This window comes from Suricata suricatta, chromosome X (genome assembly GCF_006229205.1).
Source record: "Suricata suricatta isolate VVHF042 chromosome X, meerkat_22Aug2017_6uvM2_HiC, whole genome shotgun sequence".
Taxonomy (NCBI): Eukaryota; Metazoa; Chordata; class Mammalia; order Carnivora; family Herpestidae; genus Suricata; species Suricata suricatta.
In genome coordinates, this window is record NC_043717.1 from 72,464,430 (window position 1) to 72,478,758 (window position 14,329).

Genomic DNA, 14,329 nt, shown 5'->3' on the forward strand with positions numbered 1-14,329 from the left:
CTCTGTCTCTCTCTGTCTCTCTCTCTCTCTCAAAATAAAATAAAGACATAAAAAAATTGAAACAGAGCAAGGAAAATCAGGTATACAGCAAATAAAGAAACATTTACTCAACAAAATCTGCTAAGACTCGGTAATACCAGTGAGAGTCTGGCATATGACCCACAATCCACTTCCCTCCATCCCCATTCTCACCCTGAAGGAGGCCACACTCCAGGCAGGAGCGGCCAATAAGACTGGCCCTAACTCCCAAACAAGGGATATAGCATTGGGGAGGGCAAGCAGCCAGCATATTACCTCCAACTCAGATTTAATGGGTTGAAATTGCTGGCAAGTACAGCCAAGAGTTGAGGGACTCCCTTCCTTAGGTTACCCTCGTTCATAGGGCAGAGGCTGTACACCAGGCACAACAGGTTGGGAATACTGAGGCCCCATCACCCTTACCCTGACTGCCTTGCCCCTGCTCACTTCTAGGGCTGAGCTTTCACACCTGTAGAGATAAACAAGATCAGAGGAACTGGTCACTGCACAGAGCCCAAAGCACTGTTTCTAAGATTCTGCCCAAGGGTAAAGGTGGCCCATAAAAAGAGAGTTGCCAAACTATCCCCAAAATAGTTGACTTTACTTGAAAAAGTGTGAGGAAATTCAAGCCAAAGGACTCTCAAAAAAAAAAAAAATGGAAATCTTGGTGCTAAGCAATTAAGAAGCAGCAAGTAGCTTCAGGAGAGCAAGAGTCTTGGCTGTAGACCAGTTAGTTTACCTGAGGTAACCAGGGAAAGCAAAAGCTGAAGAGTCTTCCTCCTGAGACCAGAAGAATTAAGTACTCATACATGCTACACCTTGGATGAATCTTGAAAATAGTACCCTAAGTGAAAGGAACCAAACACAAAAGGCCACATACTGTATGATTCCATTTATATGAAATATCCAAAATAGGCAAATCCACAGACAGAAAAGTAGACTAGTGGATGCCATGAGCTGGGAGGAGGGGGTAATAAGGACTGACTACTAATAGGAACCTGGTTTCTTTTTGAGGTGATGAAAATATTCTGGAAGTAAACAGTGGTGATGGTTGCACACTCGATGGATATATTTTAGAAACATTGAATACTTTAAAAGGGTGAATTTTAAGATATATGAATTATACCTCAATTATACTATAAAAAAGGATCCTCTCAATAGAAGCAGAAAAAGCATTTGAGAAAATCGAACACAACTTCATGATGAAAAGGTTCAACAAACAAGGAAGATAGGGGAATTTCTTCTATGATAAAGGACATTTATGAAAAACCCACAGCTAACATCATATTTAATGGTGAAAAACTGCATACTTTCCCACTGTCATGAAGAACAAACCACGTATGTCTGCTCTTACCAACTATACATTGGAAGTTCTGGCCAGGACATTAAAGTAAGACTACAAAATAAATGGCATCTAGATCAAAAAGGAAGAAACAGACCTACTTCTATTTACAGGTGACATGATCATGATTGCAGAAAATTCTAAGTGAGCTACAAAAAAAACTATTAGAACAATAAACAAGTTTAGCAAATTTGCAGGATTTAATATCAACATAGAAAAATGAATTACAGGGGCACCTGAGTGGCTCAATCAGTTAAGCATCTGACTTCGGCTCAGGTCCTGATTTCATAGTTTGTGAGTTCAACCCCCATGTCAAGCTCTATTAGGACAGCTCAGAGCCTGGAGCCTGCTTCCGATTCTGTGTGTGTCTCTCTCTCTGCCCTACCTCACATATGCTCTCTTTCTCAAAAGATAAATAAACATTATAAAAATTAAAAGAAAAGAAATATGAATTCCAATTCTATATAATACCAGCAATGAACAATCCACAAATTAAGAATATAATTCCACTTATAATCACTCAAAAAATACTTAGAAACAAAAGAAGTATAAGACTTATACCCAGGAAAAGATAAAACATCATTGTGAGAAATTAAAGACATGCCAAATAAATGGAAAGATCTCATGTTTGTGGATCAGAAGATTTAGTGTTGTTAAGATGATGTAGTAGACAGAAAAATGGTCCCCAAAGATAGCCATGTCCTAATACTCAGGGCCCACAAACATATTACCTTACTTGACAAAAAGGCCTTTATAGATGTGATTAAGGTTTAGTACCTTGAGATAGGGAGATTACCCTGGATTATCCAGGTAAGCAAAATCTAATGACATAAATCCTTAAAAGTAGAGATTATTTCCAGGCCGTGGGCAGAGGGAGATCTAACTATAAAAGCATGGTCAGAAAGATGCAAAGTTGCTAATCCAAATGGCCATCTAACACATGAAAACAAATTCATTGTCATTAATCCTTAGGGAACTGAAAATCAAAACCACAAAGAGATTCCATTTCAAACTGAAAAAAAGGGCTATAAATAAAAAAGTCAGGTAATTTCAAGTGTTGGTGAGGATGAGGAGAAATTGGAAACCTCATGAGATGTTGGTGGGAATGTAAAATGGTACAGCCACTCTGGAAAGCTGCCTGGCACTTCTTTAATATGTTAGGCATAGACTTACATTATGATCCAGTAATTCCACTCCTAGGTATCTACACAAGAGAAATGAAAACATATATCCACACAAAAACGTGAATGTGAATGTTCATAGCAGCATTATTCGTAACAGGCAAAGGGCGGAAACAATGCAAGTGAACATCAACTGACAAATGGATGAATAAAATGTGATACATCCATACAATGGCATTTTATTTGGCCATAAAAAGGAAAAGCAGCCCTGATATATGCTAAAAACATGGATGAGCCCTTAAAAATTTATGCTGAGCAAAAAAGAAGCTAATCACAAAAGATCACATATTTTATGATTCCTTTTATATGACTTGTCCAGAATAGGGGAATCTAGAGCCTGAAAGCAGATTAGTGGTTGTCAGGGACTGGCGGAGGGGAGGAATGGACAGTGACTGCTCATGGGTATGGAGTTTCTTTAAAGGGTGATGAAAATATTCTAAAATTGACTGTGTTAATGACCACACAACTCTGTAAACATACTAAAAAGCAATCAATTGTACATTTTAAATGAGTAAATTACACAGTATGTGAATTACATAATAAAACTCTGAAAAAATAATAAAAATCTCAGATAACAGATTACCTGCCTCTTGCTTTAAAATTTCAAATAAAAAGATTAAATAAAATTTCAAATAAAGTATATAAAAATAAAGCTAAAAAAATTAAGTACATAAAGACATAAATGAAATTCATTGGTTAACTAAAAACAAAGTTTATCGTTTTCCATCCTCATTCTGGATCACTGTACATGGTGCATGGTAGTAAGTGCTCATTGAAAGTTTCTGCTGAACTGAACCCACTTTTTCCAGATTCCAATATATAATGATACACATTCTATTTCTTCTTCAAAATAAGAAAGTTCTCAATAAGTAATTGCACTTGAATCTGTTGCTGCCTACATCCAACTGTTGAACAATTCATAGGAATATATAGCTAGCATATGATCCTACTATCCAAGAGATCTAGGGCCTTTGAGGGTGAAGAAGACAGGGGGATGCTGGGAAGGAATTGGGGACATAACCACATACCTTTGACTATTTAAAATGCATATCGTGGAATGTCCCTACATTTCATTCAGAAGAAGCACACATGTAGTATACTTTTAAAGAGATGATCAATTTTATAGCAAAGGTGTTTTAATATTTATAATTCATTGCCAACAGGTGAGGCTAAAGTTTTATTATGACCTTAATGGCTACTTTAATTTCCTCATTTGAAATTGCCCATTTGTGTCATCTGCTCATTTTCTCATTAGAATACTGTCTTATTATTGAAGTGTGTATCAAGTCTATTTAGTCAAATGTTGAAAAAATTTCCCAGCCCCAGTTTGTCATTTGTTTTTTTTATTTTGTTTTTGATTTTTATGCAGTCAAATCTTTCCATCATTTTTTCCTTTATGGTTTTTGTCTCCATATTATGTTTCAAAAGGCTTTCCATCTTAAACATATAAAAGGTGCTCCACCTCATTTTTAGGAGAAAATCACAAATTATAACTATATTGAGAACAATTTCACCAAACAGATGGAAAGAAATTTAAAAAAAGACCTAGTAATACACTCTGTTAAGGACACTGTAAACAAACAAGCAGCCTCTGAGGTTCCTAATGGGAGTATAAATTGGTATAACCCCTATGGAAAACAAGTGGCCAATGTTTTTTTTGTTTTGATTTTTTAACGTTTATTTATTTTTTAGACATACAGAGAGACAGAGCACAAGAGGGGAAGGGTAGAGAGAGAGGGAGACACAGGATCCGAAGCAGGCTCCAGGCTCTGAGCTGTCAGCACAGAGCCCAACCCAGGGCTCGAACTCACTAACCTAACCGTGAGATCATGACCTGAGCCAAGTCAGACGTCTAACCAACTGAGCCACCCAGGTGCCCCAACAAGTGGCCAATGTTTTAAAAATCCCAAATGAATCTATCTTTTGAACTGATAATACTTCTCAAAATTTATCTGCAAAGATGTACTTGCACACCTGTAAAGTGACATGTAAAATGATAGCCATTTCACCACTGTATTAGCAAATGAAGAAACAACCTAAATGTCCATCAGCAAGGGACTAGATAAATAAATTATAGCACATCTAGACCATGAAATTCTATGATGCTACAAAAAATATTGAGGAGGGACGACTGGGTGCCTCAGTCAGTTAAGAATATGACTCTTGGTTTCTGCGCAGAGCCTGATCTCATGGTTTGTGAGTTCCAGCTCCACATCTGGCTCTGTACTGACAGCACAGAGCCTGCTTATGATTCTCTCTCTCCCTCTCTCTGCCCCTCCCCGACACGTGTGTGCACTTTTTCTGTCTCAAAATAAATTTTAAAAACTTAAAAAAATACTGAGGGAGCAATCCATATACTGACTGATGTGAAAAGATCTCCAAAGTGTTTAAAGTAAGTGTATAAAGTTTATAAGTTTAAAAAGGAAGGCATATAATACTGTTTATGCTATCATTTATGTAGAAAAAGATAAAGGTAGAGGGCTAAGAATATATTTTTTTATTTGCTAGCAAATCCATGAATAAACTCTGAAAGGATATAAATAATTACAGTGGTCAGCTGAATCTAACGAGTGGAGGGGGTAGGAGTAATACAGAGTAGATGCAGGACTATTTATAGTCTTCTTTTTGAACCATTTACTTGAATATACTACATATTTTTAAATTATACATAAATAAAAGTCCTTTCCCAAACCCCAAAAAAACTGTTTACATATTTTCATATTTACCTGTGTTTTTTAAATGTTTATGATTTCATTTTCTACCTTTAATTCATCTAGTATTTCTTTTGGTTGAAATTGTTTTAAAAAAAATAAAATTCAACAGAGTAAATCTGAAGATCGAACTGGGTTTTGAAGAAGAAGAGGAAGAGGGGAAGGGGGACAGGGGGTGATGGTCATGGAGAGGGGCACTTGTGGGGAAGAGCACTGGGTGTTATATGGAAACCAACTTGGTAATAAATTATTAAAAATTGATTCATGAATCAGGCAATATCCTATCTAGCTCATAGGAACTGTACAAAAAAATAGTTTGTTGTTGTGTTTTTTATAAGAAGAATGGTGGGGCAAGAGTTATAAGCAAAAGAATTGTTTCCAGCAGGATCACCTTCTCTTAGCGGGGAAGCACGGGGGGGGGGGGGGGGGGGGGGGGGGGGGGGGGGGGAATGCAGAGGGCCCACGTGACAGATAACCTCATTAGTGCTTATCAGAAAGTTCCTGAGTAACCAGTTAAGACTTAACATTTCTGGGGGAGGTTGAAACTGCAGTTAGATTAGGTATTAAGCCCTGGTTTATTGATTTGGGGCCTTACCTAAGTGACACCATTTTGGACCTGTGGTTTTCTTTTTAACAATCTTTTTAGGCAAAAAAATCCCCCAAATCACTTGGCTAGCCAGCTACTGCAATCATTTATTCACTACCCCATCCTCTCTCCCCACAGATTTGAAATGTCATCTTCATAGTCCCAGGTTTATAGCTATACATTAAAATTTTTCACTAATTTTTCTATCACTGTTCCACAAGAAAATTTCAATTATTATATATAGCACTAGAACTCATGTGATTTTATATTACACAACGTTTTAAACTTACAGGAAGAGAATAAACAACATGCATTTTCATGTATTTTCCTACAAGTACGCCATCATTACTTTCCCTTAAAAAACAAAATACTTGACTAGTCTCATATATTTATTCCCCCATTTAAACCTCAGACTCTAGTCAAGTCCCTCTTTCCTTTCCCTGCCTCCAAATTTCTATTAAAAAAGTGCCCAATTTGGGAGTCATTTGTCCCCCACCACAGGAAACCACAACTTAATTAGAGTTTCAACCGGTTCCAGAAAGGTGACCTTTTAAAAATCAATCTGAAATTTCCAGATCAGCACTAGAGAGGTAATCTGCATGATTAAAAAAAAAACCCGCTGTTCCCTTCCAGCCAAAAGACATCCATCCAGACACAATCCTTTCTTTTCTTTTGCTAATAATTTCTTGCCCCACCCCCTTCCCATAAACACCTTCCATTTTGTACAATTTCTTGGAAAATCTCTCTACTCGCTAGATGGGAAGCTGTCCAATTCACGAATCGCTTAAAATGCCAATTAGCTCTCCAAATTTTACTCAGTTGAGTTTTGTTTTTTAACAATTCCCATTGTGGTTTTATAAGAATTATATTAAATGTGTATGTTAATTTGGAGATAAATGACATTATTATATATCATGCCTGCGTGTTGAGTGGGTCTCTTCACTTATTCTTGTCTTCTATTATATTCCTGAGTAGAATTTTGGAGTTATCTTCAAATAGGTCATACATATCTTAAAAGTTTATTACTAAGCATTTTGAATTTTTGGCTGAAATTGGTAATGGGATCTTTTCCTATTATATATATTTACCAACTACTATTGCTTAAACATGGGAACACTATTGAGTTTTGTATTTACACCTGGCCATATTACTGAAACTTCTCTAGTGCTAATTTAAATTGCACTTGATTTATGCCAATAGTTTTAAACCCCGATCATTTGTCTCGGGTACTGGAATAATTTCAGGGCCTCATCTTAAATCACATAACCAGAGGTAATTAAGGAAGCAAATACCATCTAATTTGCTTTTAAGTTAGAGGACTCCTACTCTTAAATTAAAAAAGGATTTAAGAGACAGTCTTATTTTCCTATCATAGGACTAGAGAAGGGTTTTTCAACCTGGTATCACTGACATTCGGGGCTAGGTAATTCTTCCTTTTGGAGGACCAGCCCATGCTGGGATATAATAAGAAATATGCAGAGGCACCTGGGTGGCTCAGTCAGTTGAGCGTCCAACTCTTGATTTCAGTTAAGATCATGATCTTACGGTCTGTTGGCTAGAGCCCTGCATCACGCTCTGTGCTGACAGCGCTGAGCCTGCTTGGGATTCTCTTTCTCTTCCTCTATCTGCGCCACAACCTCCCCGCCCCTGTTGCTCAAGTGCTCTAGCGCTCGCGTGTGCTCTCTCTCTCTCTCAAAATAAATAAACATTTTTTAAAAAGAGAAATTTACATTTGTTCTGTGTCCCCTCTCCTGGACAAACCCTAAAACCCTTGTAATTTCCTAAGTGATAGAAACATCTTTTGTTATAATATTTGCTTTTTGTCCCCAGTTCATGAAATAGCTCCAGAAGCAATAAAGGTGAAAGGAGTCCCTGGTTATTTATTACTAGGCCTATATACAAGCACACTTGATTTACATTCATGAGGTAAACTTTAAAGAGCCCTTAGGGATGAGCAGCTGGTTACTAGAGAAACCAACCAAGTGATTACAGGGTTAGAACTTTTACTCTACCCTCTCACCTCTGAAAATGGGAGGGGCTGAAGATGGGGTTCAATCACCATTGGCTAATGATTGAATCAATCACACCTACATAATAGACCCTCCATTGAAACCCTAAATGAAGAGGTATGGAGAGCTTCTGCGTTGGTGAACACATGAAGGTCGCTAGAAGGGTAACAACACCTGGAGAAGACAAGGAAGCTCTGGGCCACCCCCCTCTCCCATGCCTTGCCCTATGCATCTCTTCTCCTTGGCTGTTCGTAAGTTGTATCATTTATAATAAACCAGTAACTGTAAGTAAAGTGTTTTCCAGCATTCTGTGAGCTGTTCTAGCAAATTATCAACCCACGAAGGGAATCATGGGAATCCCCAACTTCTAGGCAGTAGGTCAGAAGTACACATGACGACCTAGGGCTCACAGTTGCTATCTGAAGTGGTGGTCGGTCCCGTGGGGATGAGCCCTTAAAATGTTCGGTCTGTGGTAACTTCGGGTAATGAGGATCATAACTGAATGTAGGAAACCCAGCTGGTGTCCAGAGAGTTGGAGAATTGGTTGGTGTGGGAAGAACACCCCCCACCCCCCGTCCCATATTTGGTGTCAGAAGTGTTGGGTGTAGGGGACACAAGGTTTTCTGTTATGTGCATTGCAGGATATTTTGCAGTGTGACTTTGAATAAAGGAAACTTCATTTAAAATGGGGTTGGGAGGCCAGAAGAGGGAGCTCTCACACCATACCACTTGCAGCCCTTTGCAGGCCCAACAGGAAAAAGACTATTTTACCACCCCAGAAGTAAGATTTTTCTCCTCGCCTGGCAACAGCCCGGCCAATGAGAGACTGTCACAACACAGCCAAAGAAAAGACACTACACTTCAAACACCCAATTTACTCCAGTGGACTACTTGTTTACAATAGCCCCTACCAACTCCCCCCTTTTCTCTAAAAAAATTTTTTTTACATTTATTTATTTTTGAGAAACAAAGTGAGACAGAGCATGAGTAGAGGAGGGGCAGAGAGAGAAGGAGACACAGAATCTGAAGCAGGCTCCAGGCTCTCAGCAAACATTCAGCACAGAGCCTGATGCAGGGCTCAAACCCACGAACCATCACCTGAGCCAAAGTCAGATGCTTAAATGACTGAGCCACCCAGGCGCACCCCCCCACTTTTTCTCTAAAAGAGCTTTCTTCTCCCTTGTTCTCCAGATTTGCCTGTGGTTTTGCCATAGCTTGCTTGTACCAAATTGCAACTCTTCTGCTATTCAAACAAACCCATTTTGCTAGCAAAATAACTAAGCTGTTTTATTTTCAAGGTCAAAAGCAACATCCCTGGGCTCTACCCACTAGGTGCCAGTAGTACCTCCCCAGCCTCAACAACCAAAAATGTTTTCAGATATTGCCAAATATCCCCTAGGAAAGGGGACAAAATAATCTCCAGCTGAGAACCACTGGACTAGAGCAAGGGCTCAATATAATTTTCTCCATCCAGTGCTATAAGGATACCCAAATCAGCCTTAATCCCTTGATGTTTAAGAACATAAGAAAATGCCAACTATTTTAACAAGTTGTTGGCCATAGAAAATAGCCAAGAATGTTTCCAACAAAATTGGAAAAGGTGGATTTACACTATAAGAGAGCAGGGCATGCTACAATAACTAAAATTGTGATATTAGAACAATAAAGGGCAGATCAATAGAATAGTATAGATAGTCCAGAAGCAGAACTAATCATATATAATAATTTGCTGTATGTGGAAGGCAGCATCTCAAATCAATAGAAAAAGAATGGCTACTTAATGAAATATAATGGTTGAACTTACTAATCACTTACAAAAAAAATTCCTAAAAATATAAACTGTAACAAAAATACAAAAAGAATTAAGAATCTTGAGACAGAAAAGGCCTATTTGTCCAGAGAGAGAAACTAAGAAGAGTAAGAGATGAGACAATATAAAAATAAAATTCTTCAGGACTTCCTTTCCAGGAAAATGGGACGATGACCTTTTCCTTACTCAAGAAAAAACTCCTTATTCAACTAAAATATTATATATAAAACAAACATTAAAAGACCCTAAAAAGTGGTGAGACGAAGGCAAACCAGATAATGATCTTGAGACCCAAGGAATGATATGATGGTGAGTTCCACAGGTTTTCTTGTTGCTTTGTATTTCCCAGAGTTGGGGTTGAATAGGCTAGCAGCCCAGAAATACCAATGGATATAGACCACTCCCACTTCCTGCATAAAAGCCCCCAATAAAAGCCTGCTCTGTAGACAAAAGACAAGGAAAGGGGCAGACTAATAAGACAGAAATCCTTTAGACAATAACCACTCTAGTATAACCAAATGCCACATAAAAAAAAAACTGTGGCCCTACTTCCTACCTATCCTAGCAAACACTAAGCGAGGAGCCCAAACTTCTACCCCCGGAAGACTGTAATGAGGTGTCCCAATAGCCCTGCCGGAATGATATCAGAGAAGGTCAAGTAGGGAGCCAGGCTCTTCATCCCTGCCAGCAGTTTGTGAACCCTCTCCTCACAGGGACATGGCACGATCTTCCACCCTTGCCCACTAGTCACTAGGAGACCCTTGGCTTGGGCAGCAATGGAGACCAAGGAGGAAAATGAAGTTCTACTCCCACCTTATGATAATGAAACAGCATTCCTCTCTTCCCCTGTTAGACCAATGTCAAATAAAACCAGCTAAAGCAAAGCAAAGCAAAGCCTTAAATCAGATTCAGAGTCTCATAACATAATATGAAAATGTCCAGGTTTCAATTAGACACTCATCCTACCAAGAACCAGGAAGGTCTCAAACCGAATGAAAAATGACACTAGCAAGATGACAGAAACGTTACAATTAACTGTCAAAGATTTGAAAGCATCCATGATAAAAATGCATCAACAAGAAATTACAAACACACTTGAAACATGAGAAAAAATAGCCTTAACAAAGAAAAAGAAATAAAAATAAAACTTCAGCAAAGAAATAGAAGATATAAAGAAGAACCAAATGGAAACGTGAGAACTTAAAAAGACAATGACCAAAACACAAACTTAAGCGGAAGGACTTGGGAGCAGAATAGAGCAGATAGAGTCAGGAATCAGTGAAATGGCGGCTAGAACAATAGAAGTCTACACCAAGACATACATAATCACTAAACTTCAGAAAACTAAAGACAAAACAATCTTGAAAGCAGCAAGAGAAAAACAGCATATAATTTATAGGGGGGAAAACTATTTAAATGACAGATTTCTCACCAGCAACCATGGAGGCAAGAGGGAAATATCACTGTATTTTTCAAGTGCTGAAAGAAAAGAACTGCCAACCCAGAATCCTATAGCTAGTGAAAATATCCTCCAGGAATAAAGAGGAAATGGAGACATTGAGAGGAAAACTCAAGAGAATTTGTTGCCAACAGACCACCTTAAATGAACAGCTACAGGAAGTCCTCTTAACAGAAAGGAAATGACAACAGAAGTAATCTTGGAACTTCATGATGGAAGAAACAACAAACAGAAGAGCAAAAATATGGGCAAATACAATAGGTTTTTCTGTTTGTCTTAAGTTTTAAAAATTATGTTTGATGGCTAAAGAAAAATTATAACTCAGCCTGCTGTGGTTCTAAATGTATGTAGATAAAATAAGATGAGTACATTACAAATAGGGGTGGGTTAAGGGACATACAGGGAGAAAGGTTTCAAAACCTCAAACAGGTAAAATAACAATTAAACTGTTATATGTATATGTACTACATAGAGCAACCACTAAAAAAGCTACACAGAAAGGTACTCTCAAAAATACTATAATTGGGGCACCTGGGTGGCTCAGTTGATTAAGTGTCCAAATTTGGCTCAGGTCATGATCTCACAGTTTGTGATTTTGAGCCACAAGTTGGGCTCTGTGCTGACAGCTCAGAGCCTGGAGCCTGCTTTGGATTCTGTGTCTCCCTCTGTCTCTACCCCTCCCCAGCTTACACTCCATGTGTCTGTCTGTCTGTCTGTCTCTGTCTCTCTCTCTCAAAAATAAGATAAAATATTAAAAAGATAGTTAAACCAAAATGGAATTCTAAAACATGTTCAAGTAATCAATACGAAGGCAGGAAACAGAAAAAAGAACAAAAATATAAACACAAAAATAATATGGCAAACTTAGACCTAACATAGCAATAATTATAGAAAATATAAATGGTCTAAATAAGCCAATTAAAATGAGATTGACAGGGGGTATTATAAAACCATGACCAACCTATACGTTGTCTATAAGCATCTCACTTCAAAAATAATGATAAGGCAAATTTGGAATAAAAAGATGGAAAAAATATTATACAACATTAAGTAGGAATGCATATATTATTATCAAATAAAGTAGACTACAAAGGAAAAAAATTACCAGAAGGGCATAATTACATAATGATGTTACATAAAGGGCCAATCCCCCAATAAGTCTTAGCAATCATATATATGTACTAAACAACAGAGCTTCAAAATATGTGAATCAAAAACTGATAAAAGTGAAAGAAGAAATAGACAAATCCACTATTCCAGTTAAAGATTCTAACACCCGTCTCTTACCAATTGATAGAACAACTAGACAGAAAACCAGCAAGGATACAGAACTCATCAAAACCATTAACCGTTGGGATCCAACTGTCCTTTATAGAACACTTCACCCAACAAAGCAAAATACATGTTCTTTTCAAGTGCTCCTGGAACATCTACCTAAGATAGATTTTGTTTGTGGCCATAAAACTAACTTCAACTAATTCAAAAGGATAAAGATGATACAATATATTCTCCAACTACAATAGAATGGAACCAGAAATCAAAAACAAAAAACAACAGGAAAATCTCCAAACATCTGGAAACTAAACATACAGAAATAACTCATGGGTACTGAAATAACTCATGGGTCAAAAAGGAAGTCATAGGGGCACCTGGGTAGCTCAGTTGGTTAAACGACCGACTATGGCTCAGGTCATGATCTCACGGTTTGTGGGTTCGAGCCCCATGTCGGGATCTATGCTGACAGCTCAGAGCTGGAGCCTGCTTCAGATTCTGTGTCTACTTCTCTCTCTGTTCCTCCCCCACTCATGCTGTGTTTTTCTCTATCTCAATAATAAACATAAAAATTTTTTTAAAAAGGAAGTCAGAACAAAAATAAGAATTACACCAAAGTAAATGAAAATGGAAACACACCCTACCAAAATCTGTAGTATGTAATTAAAGTAGTGCTAGCAGGGAAATGCATAGCAGTAAGTGTACACATTAGAAAAGATGTACAGCATGGTGACTATCATTAATACTGTATTATATATTTGAAAGTTGCTAAGGGAGTAAATTAATCTTAAAAGTTCTCATCACAAGAAAAAAAATTATAACTGTGTCTAGTGATGGATGGACTTATTTTAGTGCTCATTTCACAGTATATACAAATAGTGAATCACTATGTGGTATACCCGACATAATAATATGTCGATTATATTTCAATTTTAAACATTAGAATCAGAAGAAAAGTTTCTAAACAATTATCCATGTTCCCACCTGAAAACCTAGTAAAAGAGCAAAATAGACCCAAAGCAAGCAGAAGAAATAATAAAGAGCAAAAAGCAATGAAATAGAAAACAAAAACAGAAAAAAACACAATGATACGAAGAGTTGATTCCTGAAACATCGATAAAATTAACAAATCTCTACTAAGTTTAAAAAAGAGGGGCACCTGTAGTTCAGTTGGTTAAGCATCTGACTCTTCTTTTTTTTTTTAATGTTTTTTTTTTGAGTGAGAGAGAGAAAGACAGCATGAGCAGGGGAGGGTCAGAGAGAGAGGGAGACACAGAATCTGAAGCAGGCTCCAGGCTCTGAGCTACCTGTCAGCACAGAGCCTGATGTGGGGCTTGAACCCACAAACCTTGAGATCATTACCTGAGCCAAAGTCAGACGCTCAACCTACTGAGCCACCCAGGCACCCCAAGCATCTGACTCTTCATTTCAGCTCAGGTCATGATCTCACGGTCTTTGAGTTTGAACCCCACATCAGGCTCTGCACTGACAGCTCGGTGCCTGCTTGGTATTCTCTCTCTCTGCTCCTCCCCCACTTGTGCTCTCTCTCTCTCAGAATAAATAAATAAACTTTTAAGTTTGAAAAAGAAAAAAGGTACAAATTACCAATAGCAGTAGTGAAACAGCATCATGACACACCATGTGGACATCAACAGAATAATACTATGCCCACAAATTTGAAAATTTCAAAGAATGGACCAACTCACAAACTACCACACAATCACTAATATGAAATAGATAATTTGGAATTCATAATTTTAAAACTTCTAAAAAACAAATCTCCAGATCCAGATGGTTTCACTGGAGAATTCTACCAAGTGTTTAAAGAAGAATTTCTTTCAGAAAATAAAACAGGAAAAATACTTCCCGACCTAATTTATGAAGCCAGTGTCATACCCTGAACAAAGACAGACAATACAAAAAAAGAAAACTGCACACCAA

The 14,329-nt window shown here is 37.7% G+C and overlaps 1 protein-coding gene across 1 annotated transcript in view; it reads right to left on the bottom strand.

Annotated features, from left to right (window-relative positions):
• Nucleotides 1-14,329, bottom strand: part of NUP62CL (nucleoporin 62 C-terminal like) — a 75,840-nt gene that overhangs the window by 42,386 nt on the left and 19,125 nt on the right. The gene's annotated exons all lie outside the window — the stretch shown is intronic.